Consider the following 24,047-nt stretch of genomic DNA (forward strand, 5'->3'; position numbering starts at 1 on the left):
TCAAAGCATTGCTGTGAAAGTTAATTGAGTTACTACAAGGGAAGTGTCAAGAGGAATACTCAGGCCATTGGTTTAGTCTCTAAGTCAAATATGATTCTTTGCGACCCTATGTACTGTAGGCCACCAGGCTCCTCTGTCCATGGGATTTTCCAGGCAAGAATACTGGAGTGGGTTACCATTTTCTTCTCCAAGGGGTCTTCCTGATTCAGGGATCGAATGTAGGTGTCCTGCATTGAAGGTGAATTCTTTACTAACTGAGCCACCAGGGAAGCCTAACAGATTGTTAGCCGTTCCTAGTAATACTTTGATTAATAAATTAATACTTTGATTACTAATAATACTTTGATTATTAATACTATGATTAATAGACTGGATTTGAAGGGGAAAGAACAGGGTTTGACCTATGTGACCAAGAACTGCGTGACTTTGACCAAAGAACTTAAAAATATTAAGCAAACTGTAAACTGATCTGTAAAATGAATAGAACTAAGCCTAGCCCCCAGATTGTCAGAGGGCTTATTATGATGTTGTGTAATTGACTGCTTTGTAAACTATGAAGCTCTGCATGAGCTAAGATAATAGAAACTCATTCATTCATCCAAGAAATATCAGTTGAGCATCTACTGTGTGCCAGGGACATAGTAATGTGACAAAGACAAATAAGCCCATGAAGCTTATATTTGAGCTTGGGCAATGAATTAATATAATAGAATGTCAAGAATTAGGAAAAAATAGCAGGGTAAAGCAGGCTAGAGATTGGGATGGGATGTAGTACGGTTTTAGTTGGGATAGTGACGTATGAGGAGAGATTTTAATAAAGTGAAGGAGTGAGCCATGAAGCTATCTGCAGGAGGAGCATTTCAGGCAAAGGAAAACAACCCATGAAAAAAACCATGAAGTTAGAGCTTGATTGGCACGCTGAAGAGCCAGCAAGGTGGTGGTATAGCTGGAGTTGGAGGGAATGAGAGAAAGAGTTGTGGAGGGGAGCACAGAGTGGTAGTCCAGGGCTAGATTGTCTAGCACCTCATAGACCATGAAAGCAGAGAGAAGGAAACCCATTGGAGGGTTTGGAGCAGAGGAAGGCCATGGATTCTTATTGTTCTGGAAAGAAAAATCAGCTGGCTGCTGTGCCGAGAAGAGCTTTTAGGGGAGCAAGAGAAGAAGGAGGGAGACCACTTAGGAAGCTCTTGCAGTGGTCTAGGTGGAAGAAGGTGGTGGTGCTTTCAGGAGAGGTGACTGGTTTAGGGATTTGCTGGTACTGGGTATGAGACATGAGAAAAAGAAAGTAGGCAAGCAAATGCAAGGCTTTAGACCTGGGCAGCTTGGGGAAAGATGTTGCCAATTCCAAGATGATGAATGCTCTGGAAAAGCAGGTTTGGGGGGCTGAGAATGGAAATTTGCATGTAGGTGTTCTCAATATGAAATGTCACAGGCGACTGGAATTCAGGCATAATGTTGGGATTAGAGACATGAACAGGGCTTCACGATTCATGAAAGGATGAAGTCACCTAGGAATAAGCCAGGACACAGACTAGAAGAGGTCACCAGCCTGAGCCCTGGGAGCTCCAAATTTCAGATGCTGAGAATAGGAGGCATTATTACAGCAATGATAATACTGAAGAAAACAATAAATGACTCTCTGAGCTTGATTTGATTTAGGTGGCTGATTATTTTCATTTTGAATGGATTTTCTGTTCCAAGAGAGTTAGTCATTTATGCCCTCAAAGCACTTTTCAAATTCTGTTATTGTACCAAACATATTCATTTATGTATTTATTGTTCATCTTTGCTTCTAGATCATAAATTTTCCAGAATGGGAATTGTGTCCTACTACTGTTTATACCCTACAAGCCCAGCACATAAGTGAGGGTAAAAAATATTAATCACTAACATTTATTCAGCTCCTTACTATGTGCCAGCACTAATCTAAAAGTTTTATATGTGTTCACTCCTTCATTCTTCACAACAACTCCACGAGGTAGGTACTATTATTTTCCCCATTTCAGAAATGAGTGGACTGAGACACTGAGAATCATTTGTGCAAAGTCAGTCAGACTTTGGTGACTTTGGTGAGTGGTGAGCATTAAGGCTGGTTAGATAGTATCACCAACTCAGTGGACATGAACTTGAGTAAATTCTGGAAGATAGTGAAGGACAGGGAAGCCTGGTATGCTGCAGTCCATGAAGTAACAAGTATTCGGACATGACTTAGCAACTGAACAACAGCAGCATTAGGCTAAATAAATATTTGCTAAAACAAATAAATATTAGTTTAAGAATGAATGGATAGAAGCTTTGTAAGAGTTTCCAGAACCAAGTTCCTCTACTAAACCCAAACTAGTCTGATTTATAAGAATATAATTTACACCAAATATTTAGATAGTAAGACCCCGAACAGTTCCTTGTTTTGTGATATACTGTTTTGCTACTTGTGTTTTTTCAAGGTATATTTTACAGACAGTAAAATACATAAAATGAGGTGTACAGTTTGATGAGTTCTGACAAAATTATGCCTTTGTTACCACCACCGCTATCAAGTTATAGTTCATTTCCATCATCCCAGAGAATCCCCTCATGCTTCCTTCCAGTTAGACTAACCCTCACCCAGTAAGCAAAGAGGCAAACATCGTCCTGATTTTCATCTAGATTAGCCTTGTAGAACATAATAGAGATGAAAACATACAGCGTATGCCCTTTAGTCTGACTTCTTTCATTTAACATGATATTTTGAGGTTTCTCCATGTTATTGGGTATTTTAAGAGTTTATTCCTTTTTATTGTTGAATACTCATATTATTTGAAAATGACACAATTGTTTTTATCCAATCTCCTTTTAATGAACATTTCAGTTGGTTCCAGTTTGGAGCTTTTGGGAATAAAGTTACTAAGTGCATTCTTGTCTTTCAGTAGATGCATGGCTTCATTTTTCTTGCATAAATACCTAGGAATGAAATGGTTGGGTCGTGTGATAAGTGTCTGGTTAACTTTTGAAGAAATTGTTAAACTGTTTTCCAAAGTGGTTGGACCATTTTTTATTCCCACCAGCAACAAATGAAAATTTCCATTGTTCCCCATCCTGTCATCATATGGTGTGGGCAGTCTTTTAAAGGTCTCCTTGCTTTTGTACGGTTTTCCAGATAAAGCTAGAAATCCTTGCTCAGTATCCCGTGTCCTTCCTAACTATGCATCCACCATTCCCTTTGAGTCTCATCTTCTGACTCTCTACCTAGGGATGCTTTGAATTAGCCATGAAAACTGTTCTTTGAATTTACAGTATTTATGGCCAGTCAGCTGGGTCTTTCAACAAGCCCCTTTCTGTCCTACTTCTTCACATCTCAGCCTGTACAGCATCCACCAGTATCCCCTCCTTTATAAACCTGCAGGTGGACAGTGAGGCCCCTCCTTAATTCTTCCCCAGCTCAGTTAAAAGTCCCGGCTTGGCATCATACAGACCAGGTTTTGCCCAGCCTTTGACACTAACTTTAATGTGACCGAGAACAAGCCACTGACTGCCCTTCTGTGTCCTCATTTGTAACAGGCAGATAGTAAAACCTTTCAAGCCCAGTAGCTGTGTAGACAAAACATACTAACATGTGGACAGAGTTCATCACCATACTGACTATACAGAAGGATCAAACAAAGGATATGTTTTCTTAAGGGGTTGCCTGTTTGGTAAAAAGAGAGAAGCATTCATCCTCAAATATTTACTGAGCTTATAATAAAAATAATAGTTAATAGGTGTTGTGTGCCTGCTGTCGGGCATTGTGCTAATTGTAGGCTTCTAAAATCAGGTATGATGCCATCTCCGCTTTAAAAACAAGGAAACTGAAACATTGAGATGTGAGGCCATTTGCTCAAGGTCACATGGCTAGAAAGGGACAGAACCAAGATCTGCCCAGGTCTGTCTGACTGCAGAGCCTTCCTTCACAAGCTCCACACCTCACTGCTTTCTGAATTCTCTGACTCAAGCCCAAGTCTTCCACTAGATGCTGGAGAAGCAAAGAGGAGAAAGACACAGTCTTCTAAAGACAAATCCATGATCAGGTAATATTACTCCATAACCACAAAGGACTTCCCTGGTGGCTCAGATGGTAAAGAATCTGCCTGCATTGGGGGAGACCCAGGTTCAGTCACTGGGTTGGAAGCATCCCCTAGAGAAAGAAATGGCTACCCACTCCAGTATTCTTGCCTGAAGGATTTCATGGACAGAGGAGCCTGGTGGGCTATAATTCATGGTGTTAAAAACAGTTGGATACAACTGAGTGACTAACTCTTTTTTTTTTCAGGCTAAGTGTAAAAATTGAGTTATAAATGAAGGATTAAAGAGGTCCCAGAAAAGGGACATATGGCTGCGTGAGAGTGCTTCAGATACAATTTCTGGCAAAAGAGGAATGTTTAGTTGATTTTAAAGGATGACCAGAAACAGATCAAGAGAAGGCCTGTGTCCCTTGGCAGAAAGGACAACATAACAAAGCAAAACTCATGGTAGGCGTTGAAAACAGAGAAAGCTTGTGGGTAAGAAGTTACCAGGTTCTGTACATTTGTTAAGGTTGTGCAGTGTGTAAGGGTACACATCTAAATGGTTGTTGCAGTCATAGATGCTGCAGATTTGTATATTTTCTTTTCATCAGTTTTCTTGAAAATGACCAGAAAGCACCTTACTCTACACATATCAGAATAATATAACAATTTTCATTTAAATAGAAGTAAAGTGTTGTAAATATGAGAAGCTTTTTAGAAAAAATATTTATTTATTTGGCTGCCCTGGGTCTTGAAGGACCTTTAGTTAGGGTTGTGCAAACTCTTAGTTGCGGCATATGGGATCTAGGGATCGAACTTCAGTCTCCTGCATTGGGAGCATGGAGACTTAGCCACAGGACCACCAGGGAAGTCCTTTGAAGCTTTAAAAATGTGCACAGTAGTACCATTTGGGCTGGGAATGGTGGGGTCAGAATTACTTTCTGCTGCTGCTGCTACTGCTAAGTCGCTTCAGTTGTGTTTGACTCTGTACGACCCTATGGGCAGCAACCCACCAGGCTCCTCTGTCCACGGGATTCTCTAGGCAAGAATACTGGAGTGGGTTGCCACTTCCTTCTCCGGAATTACTTTCTAGGTGGGGTCTTTGGCGACAGAGAGAGGGATAGCTTTGTAGGGGGAAAGATGGGAGCTAGAGAGAACACCAAGGAAGGACACTGTTATGGAAATCCAAGTGAGAGATAAAGTCTTCAGCCAGGGCAATGGTGGTTGGGATAGGACTCAATAAATTCTTAGGCAGCTATTATGTTATAATGGTTACAGTGAATCAAGTCCTAAATATGCAGAAGAGGATTTATAAATACGAAGCAGTGTTTTTTCCGTGCAAAGTAATGTGTATAATTCTGGCCACATTTCAAAATGATAAATAATAATAACAGAAAAAATGGCTTACATGATGTCTTGGTTTAGGTTCTCACAAGTATACTCTGGGATAAAGAGCTATGTGCAAACATCTCTTTGGCAGATGAGGAAACTTTGAGGGGAGTAGGGAAGTGAAATAGGGAGAGAAGTCAGCCAATAAATAATGCATGATCAAGCAGGTTACTACTGTAGACCACTGGGGCTGAGTCCTGCTGGAGAGATTCTGGCAGCCAGTGCAGATGCCAGGCATGGTTATTCCTCTGGGGCTGAGGGAGAGGTGGTATTTGTTTGGGCTGCTCTGAGCCTGGGGCAATGTGTGCTGGCTCTTTGGCTCCTGCTGCCTGCCTCACAGGTGGCAAAGGAGGTGGGCTCCAGGGGCTAGAAAAGTCCCTCAGGCAGAGGCTGGCAGGTACTGGAAGTTTAAGTCCCTGATTGCATTGAAGTGGCAGAAGCAGGGGGTATGGGCAGAGGACCCACAACACCTGCCACATGTGGAAATCGCTCTTTCGAGTTTTCAAAAGATTCAACTCTTTAAGTTGTTTGAACCTCCCAACAACTTTGTGAGTTAGAAAGATGTGTGGTTTCCAGCTGAGGCTGGGAGGCTCCAAATCACAGCCAGTTCCTCCTGCCTCCATAGCTGTGATTCCAAATAAAGACATCTCTTGTCAAGGTCTTTCCCCTTTTCCTCACTACTGACCTGTTCAGATATCTGTCTCCTGATGTAGACTGTGAACTGTTGAATCTAGAAATTTTGTATACCTCACCTTTGTTTTACCAGAGCCTGGTAAACAGGAGGTGCTTAGTAAATGTAACCGAGTGGCTGGATGAATGATTATAAGCATCGCCTTTTCCACTTCGTTAAAATTGGACTGACAGAGCTAAAGCAACTTAAAGTCACAAAGCTAGTGAGAAAACACAGGACTTGAACTCAACTCCTCCACCTTCCTCTTAAGAAATATTATTGCCACAACACAGATCCGTGAGGGTGGGCATGGCAACTCTGTTGAGAATTCATAAACCCCAGAGCCCCGAAACATTTGGAGTATTAATATTTGAAGACAGGCCAACAGCTAGGAAGAAAGACCAGGAAACTTTGGAGTGGGGGAGTTTTTCACATTAGGAATTGACTTTTGTTTTGTTGTTTATAACATCTCAAAGTAGGATGGGGAAAGACAAACAGGGGCAAACACTGTGACCCTCCATATGTAAAAAAACTTTCTCCCTCCATATGTGAAAGACAAAGGACCCTCCTTGTAGGACCCAGTGCAAAACCCGAAAGCTGAGTGAGTGTGTGCTGTAAAACTCTCTGTGCTCCTCTGTCACCTGGGAAGTCAAGAGTGATGCTGCGCCTACATCCAGGAAGCTGGCCTTTTTGTTCTTTTTCTGCAACATTCAACATAAGGGGTAGCAGCTGCAAGAGGGGAAGCCAGCTAAAGAGTTTTCAAAATGAATTTAAAAGTGCACTCTTGAGTGTCCTTGCAATAAATTTCTGCTAATGTAAAAAGCATGATTGATCTATAAGCATCTTTCTGCTTCTCTTCCCATTCTAATTTATATCATTCTTGGGTCTTCCTCCTTTTGTTAGGAAATATTGCATATGCCATTTTAAACAGATGATTCTATTTAAGTAGCATTGAAATATTATACTTTTTTAAAAAAAGTATTTATTTTTAACTGAAAGATAATTGCTTTACAATATTGTGTTGGTTTCTGCCATACAGAAATGTTACACTTTTTTTTTTTTTTTAATTTTTTTATTAGTTGGAGGCTAATTACTTCACAACATTTCAGTGGGTTTTGTCATACATTGATATGAATCAGCCATAGATTTACACTTATTCCCCATCCCGATCCCCCCTCCCATCTCCCTCTCCACCCGATTCCTCTGGGTCTTCCCAGTGCACCAGGCCGGAGCACTTGTCTCATGCATCCCACCTGGGCTGGTGATCTGTTTCACCATAGATAGTATACATGCTGTTCTTTTGAAACATCCCACCCTCACCTTCTCCCACAGAGAAATGTTACACTTTTAACATGTCAACTTTTTTTTTTTTTAAAGTCAGCTTGGACCTTGCCTTCTCATGAAAAGACCTAGATTTGTGACTTTTGAATTTCTTCTTATCTGTGAAAACTGTACTTCACTTCTGTGTTAAGGGCACAGTCTCTACTGTCAACTGCATCTAGGTTAGAATTTCAGTTCTACTCTTTATAGACTGTGACCTTGAGCAAGATACCAAATCTCTCTATGCCCCAGTTGTCCCATCCATGCAAGGACGATGGTAATAATGCCCTCCTCAGTGGGGCTATTTAAAGGCTTAAAGGAGATAATGATGAGAATTTCCAATAGGTCTATAGAATTTTTATGTATTTAATCCTCACAACAACCCTCTCAGTTAGTTGCTGTCATAGTGCCCTTTTACAGATAAGGAAATCGAGGCTTAAATAGGCAAAATGTCTTTATCAAAATCACAGAGTTACTAAGTGGTAGTATCAATAAATATTTGGACCCTCACACATAATGAAGTTTATAAAAAAGCACTGTCAATTATTATTGTTGCCTAAATAAACTCTTTCCTGGAGGTTTGTTATGTGAGTTAAAATTAGAGCTTCCCTGGTAGCTCAGCTGGTAAAGAATCCACCTGCAATGTGGGAAACCTGGGTTGGGAAGATCCCCTGAAGAAGGAAATGGCTACCCATTATTCTACCCAGTATTCTGGCCTGGAGAATTCCATGGACTGTATAGTCCACAGGGTCGCAAAGAGTTGGACACGACTGAGCGACTTTCACTTTCACTTTGGTTGAAGTAGGAGTGAGAAGCCCAGATTTCTTCCTCCTGCCCAAAGTGGCTGTAACTTGTTTGGAAACCACTGGCCATCCTATTGCTGATAGAGAAAAATAAACATGAATTAAAAATGAAAACAGCTGATGGATCCTTATACATGTTCTGTTTGGAATGCCTTCTATGTCCCATTGGATATTTGAGAGGTAACTACCTATCCTGTTGCTCCTCAAATAAACAGTTGCATTTCCTAAGCTGACAGACAAGGCCAGAGCCATGACAATAGGTTTTGGGGGCCTGTTTTGTGAGATCCAAATGAGGGTAGGTGAGTGGTGCAACCAGATAATTTTGCATTAAAATTTGTAGTTAACAGCTTAAATTGTTTGAAAAGTATTCATTCATTAATTCATTCAGCAAACAAAGTCATAGAGTACAAACTATGTATCTGACACAGTTCTAGTATTTGGGGTTTGTTGGGTTCAAGATACAGAAGTAGAAACCCACCTATGTACACTTACACCTCCTCCCCCTGAGTCACCTCACTTGGCACCTACCGGCGCCCCTGCCTGCCCATTCCCCACTGGGTGTGGTCTGGATGACCACTTATTTGTTGTACCATCTCAAACCAGACACTAATTTTTTTCCCATGTGTTCTTATATATTCTGTAATATTTCTATCATCATTTCTCATAGAGACTTGCATTGTTTTGTTTTCTATGTTCAGGAACTTCCTTCCATGCTCTTCCAACCAAGGAAAACTTCTCATGTGAATTTATTTCCCTTTTCAAGTCAAAAGGCTGGGGTTTTCTTCAGCATGATATCTCTGAAGGGACAGGACTGCACAGCACCTAACTTGCAAGATGCTCATGACACTTGACCTTTGTCATATGGTAGGCCCTCAGTTACATATGGTTTCCTCTCTTCTTTAATAACATGGTGGCCTAAGTTACATACTGTGAGATCATTTACAATATATGCATTGTTATACATCAAGGGCTTAAAATATGGAGATCATTTCTTCCTTTCATAAGTTATCATCAAATAGAATTTGGGCTTCCCTGTAGCTCAGCTGGTAAAGATTCTGGGTGCAATGCAGGAGACCCCAGTTCAACTCCTGGGTCAGGAAGATCCGCTGGAGAAGGGATAGGCTACCCACTTCAGTATTCTTGGGCTTCCCTAGTGGCTCAGCTGGTAGAGAATCTGCACTGTTATACATGAAGGGCTTAAAATATGGAGGTCATTTCTTCCTTTTCTAAGTTATCATCAAATAGAATTTATGAACCCTCAGATTCATGGGCTTACAATGAATGTTATAAAATTGAGGCAATAAAGCTCCATTCCATACTTTGGCTCAGAACTTCTTTCATACACATTTTTGGACCTAATAATAGTATTTTGCAGTTGTAAAACTTCTTTTCAACTTGGACATTTGTATGATTGTTGGCATTGTTTCATGCTTATGTCAAGTAATCTTATGTACCAATGAGTTGAGTTTTAACTTTCCATGTATAAATTTGGTGCTTGTATGACAAAACCCACTGAAATGTTGTGAAGTAATTAGCCTCCAACTAATAAAAAAATTAAAAAAAAAAAAAAAAAAAAGAAGTGGGAAGGCTAATTGAAAAGTGATGAGATTTGAATTTAAGTGACATGACACGCAGGAGCTTCTAGGACTAATTATTAATTAATTGCTTCACCTATCTAACATTTATTGAGAACTTACATGGTGATGTGCAGCATACTAGGTGCTGTTAATATGAGGATGAAAGAGATTCTCAGGAAGCTCATAGACAATCAGTAGAGACGGTTCCGTAAAGGCTTGCAGCATGGTGTGTGGAATGTGCAGCAATAGTTGTGTGGTATGGTGGTAACAAAAAAGCAAGATCAATCAATTCACCAATTTTTTCAGTATGCTATGATGAGGCCAACAGATGGTGAGATGATTTCCATTGAAAAATAGTTTATACTCTGTTATATTCAGAGATTCCAAGAGAAGGGGCATGCTGTACCACTTGAGAAAGATCCAGGGTTGGTCAGGATGTAGGGGGTGGAAGGGATGTGGACAGGAGGCTTTCCTGTGGTGAAGCAAGGCAGGGTAAACAAGTTTAAGACTGGCTTGTTGAATGACTTCAGCGGACTCTGGGGCATAGAGGCTGGCCTTAGTTGCCTGGTATATGGTCCTAGGCGACTAAGTCAGGTGGATGAGGCCTGTAAAGAAGGCAGTTGAGGGTGTGGGGTCTGGATTGCTTGGTTTGCATGTGAAGGGCATTCTCCTAGGCTAGTTGTTCACTGTCTGTCTCTAGGAATTAGCTAACCCCTGGAGAAGCAGTCCCTCCAGAAACAGCAAGTCCCCAAATATCAAGGCATCAAAATATACAAAATGGAGAATATGGTTAATCCTCCCATCTGGGCCAGAGCAACCCAGGACTAAATCAAGAGCGAAAGAGCTTTCTAGGCAGAGGGTTCCGTTTATGCAAATGCCAAGGGCCCTGGAAGAATCTGTTTGTATTTTAATGTGTCTGGAGTCCAGAGTCAGGACAACATGTGCGTAGTAGGGCTGGGGGTGGGAGTGTGGTGCGGTGGGCAGCAGCCAGTTCTGCCTGGTGAAGGAATTTGGGCTTCATTTGAAAGGTAGTGAGGGATAACTGAAGGGTTTTACAGACGAGGGTGACAGTGATTTCAGTTTCCTTCTGTTTGGTGAAAATCTATGCTGTTAAATCTGTGCTACTTAAAAATTAATGAGGTTTCACATTTCATCTTTGCAAGATAAACAACATGATATGTTTAGTACTTTGAATGGTTATGTAAAGTATATTTACTCTTTGTCTCCTACAGGTTGTAAATCCTTAATGTTCTCTTTCCAGCATTCCCCAAGCAGGCAGGTAGTACAGCAGAGAGTACAGGGTGATAAGGCAGTGGTTAGAGAACCAAGCCTGGTTATTCCTTTGGTTGAGTCACCTAACTTCTCCAAAGAGAGGCTCAGTGGATAAGACCATTTACTGAAGCTGAAGCAGGTCAGTTGGTGTGGATCCTGTCTCTGCCATTTTTGTCTGTTTCTTCATATGTAAAATGGAAATAAAAAGAACACCTATATCATAGAATTGATAAAAGGATTTGGATTTGGTCTCCCCATCCATCATGCTTCTGCCAGCACCATCTCTTTGCAAACCAATGCCTTATAATGCAGAATTATGAGAGTCTATGTAACATTGGACCAAAGAATGTACATCATGGCAGAATAAAAGGCAATGAGATGATACTTATGGAAGTCACTGGTACTATTATATTCCTCAGTCCCCAGGAGCAGCTAGTCTTCTAAAGTGTAAGAATAGAATATTGAAGACTGCTGTTCTTGGCTGAAGCCAGCATCTTGTAAAGTTAGTGTGCTATCTTATAGGTTGCTATAAATCCAGTGATCAGTGTCTGACATGGTTCTTTTCCTCCTGTTATCTATGACCAAAATACAGACACTGGGGACCCAAAAGCTGAGTGGAGTAGAGCCTTTTGGGATTACATCTAATGTCTCCTAGCAACTTTGTGCTTCCTGTCCTTATGCCTCTGGGTTCTATTTCTACTTGGAGATACAATAGTTGTTCCTGTGAATTGGAATCTACCAGTGCTGCCTTGTCCTTTCAAATTCTTCATGTCCCTAGGACGCTGCCACAAAAGAGACTGTATTTCATCTGGGCTTGATGATTGTGAGTAGCAAAATAGTGCTGAGGCTACATGAACGGTGAGAATAGGGAGAAGTAAGGATGGAAACAGTAAATGCTTCACGGAATTTTAATGAAAGGCTGTCACAACTCCACATAGGCAGGTCCAGCAAGGACTCAGATCCCTCAAGAATGAAAGTCTGGTCAATGAGCTGGGCAGAGAACTCCAGCAAATGAGTTGATAAAGCAAAGAGACACAGAATGTATTGCCTTGAGTTGTATTTCCTTCCTTGCTATTCTATAGAGGTGGTAGATAGGTGATAGGTAGATAGATAGATGATATGTAGATACTAGGTAGCTAGATAGATAGGTAGCTAGCTAGCTAGATAAAAGTTTGGCTGAGAGGCTGGTTGGCTGGATGGGTAGATAGATGGATACATACACACATACATATATACGTGGGTGTTTCCATAGTGTAATGGTTATCACATTTGCCTCACTCATATACACACATACGTAGTAAAACCTCACTATAATATGAAAATTGGACCTCAAACTTTTAAAAATTCTTGTTTTAATAAGGTTCCTGAAGAGTGGTATTTAGAGTTGATCTTTCAGTTACCTTGTAAAAGAAAAGGGAATTTTTCAATTATTTAGTTATGAAGTGCTCCCTTTGGCAGCACATATACTAAAATTAGTTATGAAGAAAATAGATTAACTTACACACAGAATATATCCTATAAACAAAACTAAGTAAGTAAGTAAGTAAAGTTGCTCAGTCGTGTCCGACTTTTTGCGACCCCATGGACTGTAGCCTACCAGGCTTCTCTGTCCATGGGATTTTCCAGGCAAGAGTACTGGAGTGGGTTGCCATTTCCATAAACAAAACTAGGAAACTCCCAAATGATTATAAGGCAGTCACTTTCTACTTACCCCTTCTCCTTACCCCTTTCAAGAAGATAAGAACTTAAACTCAGCTCAACTTTATTTTAAAATTAATTTATTTTAATTGGAGGATAATTACAATATGATGGCTTTTGCCATACATCAACATGAATAGGCAACATGAATAGGTTTAAATGTATCCCTGCCATCCTGAGCCCCCCATTCTACCCTATCCCTCTGGATCTCAGAGCACTGGCTTTGGGTGTCCTGCTTCATGCTTTGAACTTACACTGATCATCTGTTTTACATACGGTAATGCACATATTTCAGTGCTAATTTCTCAAGTTATCCCACCCTCACCTTCTCCCACTGGGTCCAAAAGTCTGTTCTTTACATCTGTGTCTCCTTTGCTGCCATGCATGTAGGATCATCGGTACCATCTTTCTAAATTCCATATGCATGTGTTAATATACAGTATTTGTCTTTCTTTTTCTGACTTACTTCACTCTGTATAATAAACTCCAGGCTTATCCACCTCATTAGAACTGACACAAACATGTTCTTTTTTATAGCTGAGTAATATTCCATAGTTCAAGCTGGATTTAGAAAAGGCAGAGGAACCAGAGATCAAATTGCCAACATCCGTTGGATCATAGAAAAAACAAGAGAATTCCAGAAAAACACCTACTTCTGCTTCATTGACTATGCTAAAGCCTTTGATCGTGTGGATCACAACAAACTGTGGAAAATTCTTAAAGGGATGGGAATACCAAACCACCTTACCTGTCTCTTGAGAAATCTGTATGCAGGTCAAGAAGCAATGGTTAGAACCGACATGGAACAGTGGACTGGTTCCAAATTGGGAAAGGAGTATATCAAGGCTGTATATTGTCACCCTGCTTATTTAACTTATATTCAGAGTACATCATGTGAAATGTCAGACTGGATGAAGCTCAAGATGGAATCAAGATTGCCGGGAGAAATATCAATAACCTCAAATATTCAGATGACACCACCCGGATGTCAGAAAGCAAAGAGGAACTAAAGAACCTCTTGATGAAAGTGAAAGAAGAGAGTGAAAAAGCTGGCTTAAAACTCAACATTCAAAAAACCAAGATCATGGCATCTGGTCCCATCACTTCATGGCAAATAGATGGGGAAATGATGGAAACAGTGACAGACTTTATTTTCTTGAGTTCCAAAATCACTGCAGATGGTGACTGCAGGTGTGAAATTGAAAGATGCGTACTCCTTGGAAGAAAAGCTATGAAAAACCTAGACAGCATATTAAAAAGCAGAGACATTACTTTACCAACAAATGTCTGTGTAGTCAAAACTATGATTTTCCCAGTAGTCATGTAAAGTTGGACCATAAAGAAAGCTGAGCGCTGAAGAAGACGCTTTTGAACTGTGGTGTTGGAGAAGACTCTTGAGAGTCTCTTGGGCAGCAAGGAGATCAAACCAGTCAATCCTAAAGGAAATCAGTCCAATATTCATTGGAAGGACTGATGTTGAAGTTGAAGCTCCAATACTTTGGTCACCTGATGTGAAGAACTGACTCATTGGAGAAGACCCTGATGCTGGGAAAGATTGAAGGCAGGAGGAGAAGGGGATGCCAGAGGATGAGATGGTTGGATGGCATCACTGACTCAATGCACATGAGTTTGAGCAAGCTCCGGGAATTGGTGATGGACAGGGAGGCCTGGCGTGCTGCAGTCCATAGGATTGCAGAGTCAGACACAACTGAGTAACTGAACTGAACTAATATTCCTTTGTGTATATGTACCATAACTTCCTTATCCATTCATCTGCCCATGGACATTTAGTTTCCTTCCATGTCCTGGCTCTTGTAAATAGTCCAGCTCAGCTTTGAATAAGAGCTGGGTGAAGGGCAAGAACCAGTCTAATTACATTACATTGCATTGGCATGGTCTTCCTTTTGTGGGAAAGAGTGTGCGTATGTTTTTGCTTTGGTATGGTTTCCTTCTTTTATTTGATAAATGTGTTGCTTGAATTAACTTTTAAAGATTATAGGTGTCAGTTTATTAATTTTTCTGTCTCCCAGAATCCATTCTCCCATTTTCTTTTGAGAAATCTCCTTTCCCCAATTTGTGTCATTTAGGTGGAACTCTCCATAAAGGGGCCCTGCCTTTGTCTAACCAATGAGTGAGTTCATGACTCAGTACACATGTCCTTGGCTAATTGGAATTTATCTCCCAGAAGACAAGAGCTTGAGCAGAGTGACACAAAGAAGGAAATGAAATCAGGTTGAAGTGGACGAATCCCCCTGGTGGTAGCACCATGTCTGGCTCCTTCCACCAGAATCTCTGGCGCTATCTTGATTCTTGTTCCCTCTGAGCCCTATTTCTCTAATATCCTTTCCCCCTTGTGAACCATCCTACATCCATCAAACAAATTCATTTTGTCTAATATTAATTGGAGACTAGATTGGATTCCAAGTTTCGATTGGAATCCAATAACCCTAACTAGGTCAGAATAGAAAGTTCTAAAGCAGGCAGAAAGGAGAAAGATAAATACTTCTTGCAAAAGGAAGTTATGAGCCAAATGATGATGGCCTTAAACAGCAAGGTGAGTCTGGATAACCTCAAGTAGCTCAGAAAAAAGGGTCAGTACAAAATTAATCTTTAAGTGTTTCTTATCCTTGCCTGGTGATTCCCAATATGTTGAAACTAAGTCTTTAAGAACTTCATCTATAAACTGAAGAAAAGTCTATGGAATTATTGTCATGTGGTATGTGGAAAACGTTTAAAACATAAGAAGCTTTACCACTGAAATGGCAGGGAACAACTGGTCTAAGTCAGCAGTAGTTCTCAGTTGTAGAGCAGTTAACACATTTTGCCTATTATGGTGCAATTTGCTACTAAAATTAGTTGAAATGCCAAGGGTTATAGGTGATTGTTTCTTTTATAAATTAGATCAGATTTAAGGCTGTTTTTTTCTGTAAATTCATCTTGTCTACTTGCATTCTGATTTGTTTTCTTGAGTGGGAGAGAACAGAGTGGAATTTTAACTGCTACTCCAAGAATTGTACACAAATCATTGTCTATTCTATCTCCATCACAGAGCACGGTGAGCCTCTGGTACTGGGCTCTGATGATTATAGAGGTAATGCATTGTCTTGGTGTTTGTGAATTGTAGTTCCATTGTTACTTTCTTTTTATATTTCACTTGACCTATGGGTACACTTATTATTTATTTAGAAAATATCCAAAATTATGCAAAAGTTAACAAAGTAGTATTAAAAAATTCCTATTTTCCTTTTGCTCAGATTTCCTAATTGTCAACATATTATTGCATTTATTGTATGTCTTCTAATCTCTCACATGTATATATCAGAACAATAAGTTCAGTTCAGTTCAGTCACTCAGTCGTGTCTGACTCTTTGCGACCCCATGAATCGCAGCACGCCAGGCCTCCCTGTCCATCACCAACTCACAGAGTCCACCCAAACCCATGTCCATTGAGTCGGTGATGCCACCCAACCATCTCATCCTCTGTCATCCCCTTCTCCTCCTGCCCTCAATCTTTCCCAGAATCAGGGTCTTTTCCAGTGAGTCAGCTCTCTGCATCAGGTGGCCAAAGTATTGGAGTTTCAGCTTCAGCATAAGTCCCTCCAATGAACACCCAGGTCTGATATCCTTTAGGATGGACTGGTTGGATCTCCTTGCAGTCCAAGGGACTCTCAAGAATCTTCTCCAACACCACAATTCAAAAACATCAATTATTCAGTGCTCAGCTTTCTTTATAGTCCAACTCTCACATCCATCCATGACTACTGGAAAAACCATAGCCTTGACTAGACAGATCTTTGTTGGCAAAGTAATGTCTCTGCTTTTTAATATGTTGTCTAGGTTGGTCATAGCGTTCCTTCCAAGGAGCAAGCGTCTTTTAATTTCATGACTGCAGTCACCATCTGCAGTGAGTTTGGAGCCCAGAAAAATACAGTCAGCCACTGTTTCCACTGTTTTCCCATCTATTTGCCATGAAGTGATGGGACTGGCTACCATGATCTTAGTTTTCTGAATGTTGAGCTTTAAGCCAACTTTTTCACTCTCCTCTTTCACTTTCATCAAAAGGCTCTTTAGTTCTTCACTTTCTGCCATAAGGGTGGAAAGATAAGAGTAGACAGCATATCTATCTATCTATCTATCTATATCAAGCAAAGACCGAATGCCTGAGTCTAGTCATGAGGAAACTGGGTGGACCCAACTGTGCATTTAGTTGTCCTGTCTCTGTAGCCTCCTTCAGTCTGGAATCGTTCTTCAATCTTTCTGTGTTTTTGCATGTGATAGTTTTAAACAGTGTAGGCCTTTCATGCATTGTTCAATACATGCAATAAGTACATATTTTAAAATTTTCTCGTGGAAAAATGAAATGGAATTTTTTTCTAGCATTATGAAAAGAAAGGATGAATTCATTAATTAAGATGATCCATTAATAGGAATTAATAAGAATAATATACTTACTTTTGGAGAAGGAAATGGCAACCCACTCCAGTATTCTTGCCCAGAGAACCCCATGGACAGTGGAGCCTGACAGACTACTGTCCATGAGGTCACAGAGAGTTGGACATGGCTTAGCGACTGAACAGCAACAACATATACTTATTTAACCCATTGTTTTCAAAATGTTATCCTTTTAAAAATGTGCTCAGTACAAAAATTGTCTATTTATGTTCTTTTTTCATAAAAGTTTTTGAAACCCAGTGTAAATATAGCACATTTCAGTTAAGACTGGTCACATCCCAAGCACGTGACAGCCACATGCAGCCATCGCCAGCTTACTGGGCAGTCACTGCCGCTGTGACTCACGGTTTGGGCCCTCCTATTGCTTCCTCGAGACCAGACTCGGGCAGGCATTCTTTGCAGAAGCGAAGCTGTGCCCTTTGTGGTTTGTCATATCAGGAGGCACAGGGTGTTGACCTGACATCACTGCCGATGTTATCCTTGGTCATGGCACATGATAGTGTTGTTCAGGTTTTTGTACTACAAAGTCACCATTTTTTTCTTTTGTAGTTGATAAATATTAATCCTACTCCTCTTCAAACCATCATCCACCAACCTTTACTTTCAAGACAATTTCTTATTATATCAATTACCAGTATATTGATTACCAGATGGTGTTTTCTATTTCTATCATTTCTTCTATATTTATTAGTTGGTTTCCTATCGTAAGGAACAGCTTTTTCTTCTTTCTCCTCTATTCATTCATTTTAATCTGTTACTATCAGTATTTATTTTGATGCTTATAATGTCCCAGATTTGACCAGTAGAAGTCTCTTCAAGCTGACTCCTCTGTCCCTTTGATTAATCTTTGTTATTCTTTGAGCATTCCTTCAATTATGGTCCAATAAGATATTCTAGGTTTGTCTCATATTTTTCCTGTCTCACCTTTGGAATTAGTTATCTCCCCAAGGAGTCCTGTTTCCTTATAATATAGGATAGAATTTAGAAACCAAGATTTTGCTGTGATGCACTGGGTCAGTGGACAGAGCTAAGATGCATACATATACATATATCTTTATATATGTACATTAATATTTATTATATGTTTATTAAAAAACCATGAGTTCACACTGATATCTGCAATTCCAATTGAACACCTTGGAGTTCTTTTTACTCTTCCCCTTTTTCATACTTTTAATCCTTCTTTCTATGGTGAGAAACTTGGTTTCCATTATTTTGAATATATTTACTTATTTGTTCAATCCCACTGTATGTCACCAATGGCTAGAGCATCCTAGCTATCTTTTTGATCCTCAGCCTCATTGCTGTCTCCATGGACTTGTTTCTGCCTTCTTGGTCCCACAAATACCTCCTTCACACCACTGCCTCCTTGGTCCCCTGACCTTGCAGCTACATCCTTGATCCTGCTGCCTTTCAGCCCCTCCCTTCCTTAGACCATCCATGCTGCTTCTCCAAGGGAGTGGGGAGGAAAGGAAAGGGAAGCAACTGGACATGAAGAGGGAGTGCTTTCTTTTTAAATTAAGAAGTCAAGCACAGACTTAGGCTTTTGGGAACATGGCATATTAGATATTTTGAAAAGTTCTCTCACTGACATACACCTAAGTGATAAAATTAAAAACAAGAGATAAGTTAAAAATCAAACAAACAAATGTTTTAAGTACATTACTAAATGTGGAAAAAGTAAGACAAATTTTCAAAGGTAAGTAACCCCAAACAACACAATAAAATAAAATTTAAAATCATGATGATTCAGAGCGGAAACCAGACTGGTAAGTGGATACAGGGAACTGAGCTGTCCTGAGTGGGAAAGGGGAGGGAAATATAGTTCCCAGTAAAATAGAACTTCGAGGATTGATGCCTCATCCAGGGATAAGAAATACTACGCCTGACGTCTATGCAGTGTGGGCAGCTGACAGCCCAAGCCCATAGATGTCTGGGCAGTATAAGGAGCCACACCTTCACCAAAAGTTGGGCTAGACATTGACAGGGAAACTGGCGTACTTCTTCCAACAAGAAACACAAAAGTGTCTCCTGAGAATTTGCTACTGTAGACCTACTCTGGAGGGATGTCTGGAGTTTTAAGTTTAGACCACCTCTGTGACCAGGCAAACATCAAGTTGAGATTAAGTTAAATTGGTTCTGGAGTCTGGAGCTTTTGCAGATCTTCTCTGGAGAAGGCCATTTTAAACCTAGGCTACTTAAATTTCCGAAAATTAAGTTCAGTCAAATATGAGCTCACAGCTAAAGAAAAAAACCCCAAACGTCAGACCATGAGAAAACAAGCCACTAGGTTTAAAAACCAGCAGAAACAACCGATCAAAGATTTGGGCTCAATAAACTTCAGGTATTTGTATTATCTGATATAGAATGTAACATACCTATGTGTGAACTAGAAATGAAATTTAAAAACCAAAAGAATAGGACATAATCAGAATCAATCAGAAATGCTTAGGAAAAAATATATGATCATTGAAACTATGACTAGCTCAAAGGCATCCAGAACTCTCACACACCACTGGTAGGAAGCTAAGTGGTACAAACACTTGGGGAAAATGTTGTGTCTGTGAAAAGTGAACCTATAGCAAATCCTAAGACCTGGCAATCCCACTTCTTAGTACACATCCAACAGGAGTACATGTATATGTGCACCAGAAGCGTGTCCTGGAACGTTCATAGCAGCACTATTTGTAATAACCCTTAGCTAGAAACTTTGCATATGGCCACCAATACATTGTAAAGATAAATTAATATTCCTACAGTGGAAAAGCTATACAGTAATGAGAGTGAATAAACTATAACTACATTCCTGGGCATGCATCTGGAGAAAATCATAATTGAAAAAGATGCATGCACCCTAATGTTCATAGCAGTACTATTTAGAATAGGCAAAACATGGAAGTAAGCTGAATGTCTTTAAGCAGATGAATGGATGAAGAAGATGTGGTATATATGTATATATATATATGCATTATATATATATATATATGTATATATATACACACACACAAATAAGATGGAAGATTGCACTGCCACAAAAAGAATGAAATAGTGCCATTTGCAGCAAAATGGATGGACCTAGAGTTTATCATACTAAATGTTGTTAAGTCAGAGAAAGGCAAACATCATCTGGAATCGTTCATATGTGCAATCTAAAAAATGATGCATATGAACCTATTTACAATCAGAAATAGACTCACAGACATAGAAACAAACTTAGTTACCAAAGGTGAAAGGGGGAGGAAGAATAAATTAGGAGTTTGGGATTAAAATATACACACTACTATATATAAAATAGATAACCAGCAAAAATCTACTGTATAGCACAGGGATCTATACTCAATTGCTTGTGTTAACTTATAAGGGAAAAGAATCTAAAAAAGAATATACATGTATATAGATATATGAATTACTTTACTGTACCCCGGAACTAACACGACAATATAAATCAACTGTTACAGTAAAAGTCCTTTTAAAAACAACAAAAAAACAAAACTGAAACTACATATAAAAATATGTATGAATCTCACAAGTGTCATGTATAAAAGAGATCAGACACAAAAGATAATATGCTCATTATTCCATTTCAATGAAGTCCAAAAATAGATAAAACTAATCTATGCTGTAAAAGTCATGATAACGATTATCTATGGTGGGAGTGAATGACAGAAGGAGGATGAGGGAATTTTGGAATAGTTGGTCTTGTTATGTTTTTAGATCTGATTTTTTTTTTCATTTATTTTTATTAGTTGGAGGCTAATTGCTTTACAATATTGTAGTGGGTTTTGTCATACATTGACATGAATCAGCCATGGATTTACATGTGTTCCCCATCCCGATCCCCCCTCCCACCTCCCTCTCTACCCGATCCCTCTGGGTCTTCCCAGTGCACCAAGCCCGAGCACTTGTCTCATGCATCCAACCTGGGCTGGTGATCTGTTTCACCCTTGATAATATACATGTTTTGATGCTGTTCTCTCGAAACTTCCCACCCTCGCCTTCTCCCACAGAGTCCAAGAGTCTGTTCTGTACATCTGTGTCTCTTTTTCTGTTTTGCATATAGGGTTATCATTACCATCTTTCTAAATTCCATATATATGTGTTAGTATGCTGTATTGGTCTTTATCTTTCTGGCTTACTTCACTCTGTATAATGGACTCCAGTTTGAGTACTGTTGGTGCTAGTGGTAAAGAACCCACCTGCCAAAGCAGGAGATATAAGAGATGTGTGTTTGATCCCTGGGCTGGGAAGATCCCCTGGAAGAGAAATGGCAACTCACTCCTGTATCCTTCCTTGGAAAATGCCATAGACAGTGGAGGCTGGTGGGCTATAGTCCATAGGGTTGCAAAGAGTTGGACATGACTGAAGCAACTTAGCATGCACTGTCTACACAAATGTGTTCCATCTATGGAACTTAATATGTTGTATATTTAGGATATGTAAGTATAGTCTTCTGAATGTATTTTATGCTTTAATAACAAGTTTGAATATAAAAGTAATTCTAGCTTAAGAAACAATGAGCAGTGCCTCAACATTTATTCATTCATTCAACAAATATATTTATGCACTGTTCTTGTAGTTACCAGGAATAAGTAGTTACCAGCAATAAGCAAGAAAGATCTTTCCCTTAGGGACCTTATAGTCTCCTAATAGAGAGAGAAAATAAATTAAGAAATGAATAAGTACACTATAAAAATCTCAGGGAATGATAAATTTAGTGAAGAAGAAATTAAGACAATGCAATGCAGAGTGTAAGGAAATAGATAACATTGGCTGGGGTCCATTACAGAAGACCTTCCTAAGGAGGTAGCAACAGAGCAGAAGCTGAAAGAAGAGAGCACCAGCCACATGAACAGTTGAGAGGATGTAAGGCCTTGAGGTAGGAATAACCTTCGAGTCCTGGGGGAAAAAGTTGAAATTCCTCTTACAGTAAAGATGCTGTTTGTCTATTTTTTTCCTCATAAAATGAGACTTCTTGCTGGGAACATGTACATAAGGCTCCCTTGACAAATATTTGTGATAGTATCTGCTTGAGCCATTGAGGGCCAATATTCTTGGCCCTGAGAAGCCCCTGAAGGAAATAAAGTCAGGGGGTGACATGGTGAGGCATGTGTTTTAGGAGGATTATTCCAGCGACGATAGAAGGATCCAGAGGAAAGAGAAAGGGAAAGAACATGTGACAGACAGAACACAGGATGGAGGACCATTTTAGAACTGACTGCGCAGAGTCAACAAACTGAAAGTCGTGAAAATACACTGTGAACACAGCTGATTTCGATTCTCGTGGCACATGTGATGCCTGTGGAGGGCTTTCGTTGCGAGAGGTGTCTCCCTCAGGCTGAGAGCTGCTAATGAGAGGCTGTGCGGATCACATGAGGCTCCCAACTTAGTTTTCATTTAGTGGAGTGTGTTTTCACTTAACTCACATAAATACTGATGGAGGGCTTGTTGGTTTGTTGTTTTTTTAACTTGTATTTGAATCACTCTTGGGACCAAACCAATTTAGCAATTCATTTCCAAATTCTTACAAATAGCGAATAAAATGCTGGTTGGCACCTTTTTAACTACATTCTCTACATCAAGCAAGAAAATACATTGCTGAATTATTTCAGATAATCTACTAAGAAGACAGATCTGTCCTAACAGACATTGCATCTCTTCTTTATTCTAGAACAATCTGTGTCCAGGCAAGAAACAGTTGCCCTCTCTCTTCCATTTTCATTGTGTCTTGCCCCAGCACACTCACACAGAGGGAAAGAGACGATTAACCCCACATCCCCATCAACTGTGCCACCAGGGGCTTTTTTCCTCCATTTTGTTGACATATAGTTGATTTACAATGTTGTATTAATTTCAGGTGTACAACAAAGTGATTCAGTTATACATGTACATACCTTAATTCTTTTTAGATTCTTTTCCCATATCAATTATCACAGAATATTGAATAGAGTTCCCTGTTCTATACAGTATGTCCTTGTTGATTATCTGTCTTGTATATAGTAGTGTATGTATGTTCATCCCAAGATGCTAATTTATCTCTCCCCCTCACATTTCCCCTTTGGTAATCAAAAGTTTGTTTTTAATATCTATAAGGCTGTTTCAATTTTGTAAATTAGTTTATTTGTATCATTAAAAAAATAGATTCCACATATGAGTGATATCATATGATACTTTGTCTTTCCCTGTTTGACTTACCCTCACTTAGTGTGATAATCTCTAGGTCCATTCGTGTTACTGCAAATGGCATTATTTCATTCTTTTTTATGGCTGAGTAATATTCCATTGTATATATGTACCACATTTTCCTTATCTATTCTTCTGTCAGTGGACATTTAGGTTGCTTCCACATCCCGGCAATTGTAAATAATGCTGTAATGAACATTGGGGTGTATGTATCTTTTCAGATTATGGTTTTCTCTAGATACTTGCCCAGGAATGGGATCTCAAGGGCTTTTAATCTATAGTAATGTGCTAACATAGATGTTTCTACTGCTCGCCAACATAAGGGATGTTGATTTCTCTCCACTGGGTAACTGCAGTTGGCCAGGTACACAAGAGATTTTCATTTCTATGGGGGCATCAACTCTGGGCCTCACTCTGGACCTATTACAGACACTCAACAGGTGCTGTTGTAGTCACTCTGCAGAAATAAAGGGAAAGCACTGCTTTATCTCACCAGGTTAAATAAGAAACATTGCTGAAGACCCACACATACACGAGTTGGACATTTTAAGGAACTGACTCATCCAGATTACCTCTGATAAGTGGATTTATTGCAAGGATGCACAAGACAGTGAATGATCATATTTTCGGTCTGTGAAAAAGACAGCTATCTTTTTTCCAGTGTTAG

Source organism: Cervus elaphus, chromosome 20 (assembly GCF_910594005.1).
Source record: "Cervus elaphus chromosome 20, mCerEla1.1, whole genome shotgun sequence".
NCBI lineage: Eukaryota > Metazoa > Chordata > Mammalia > Artiodactyla > Cervidae > Cervus > Cervus elaphus.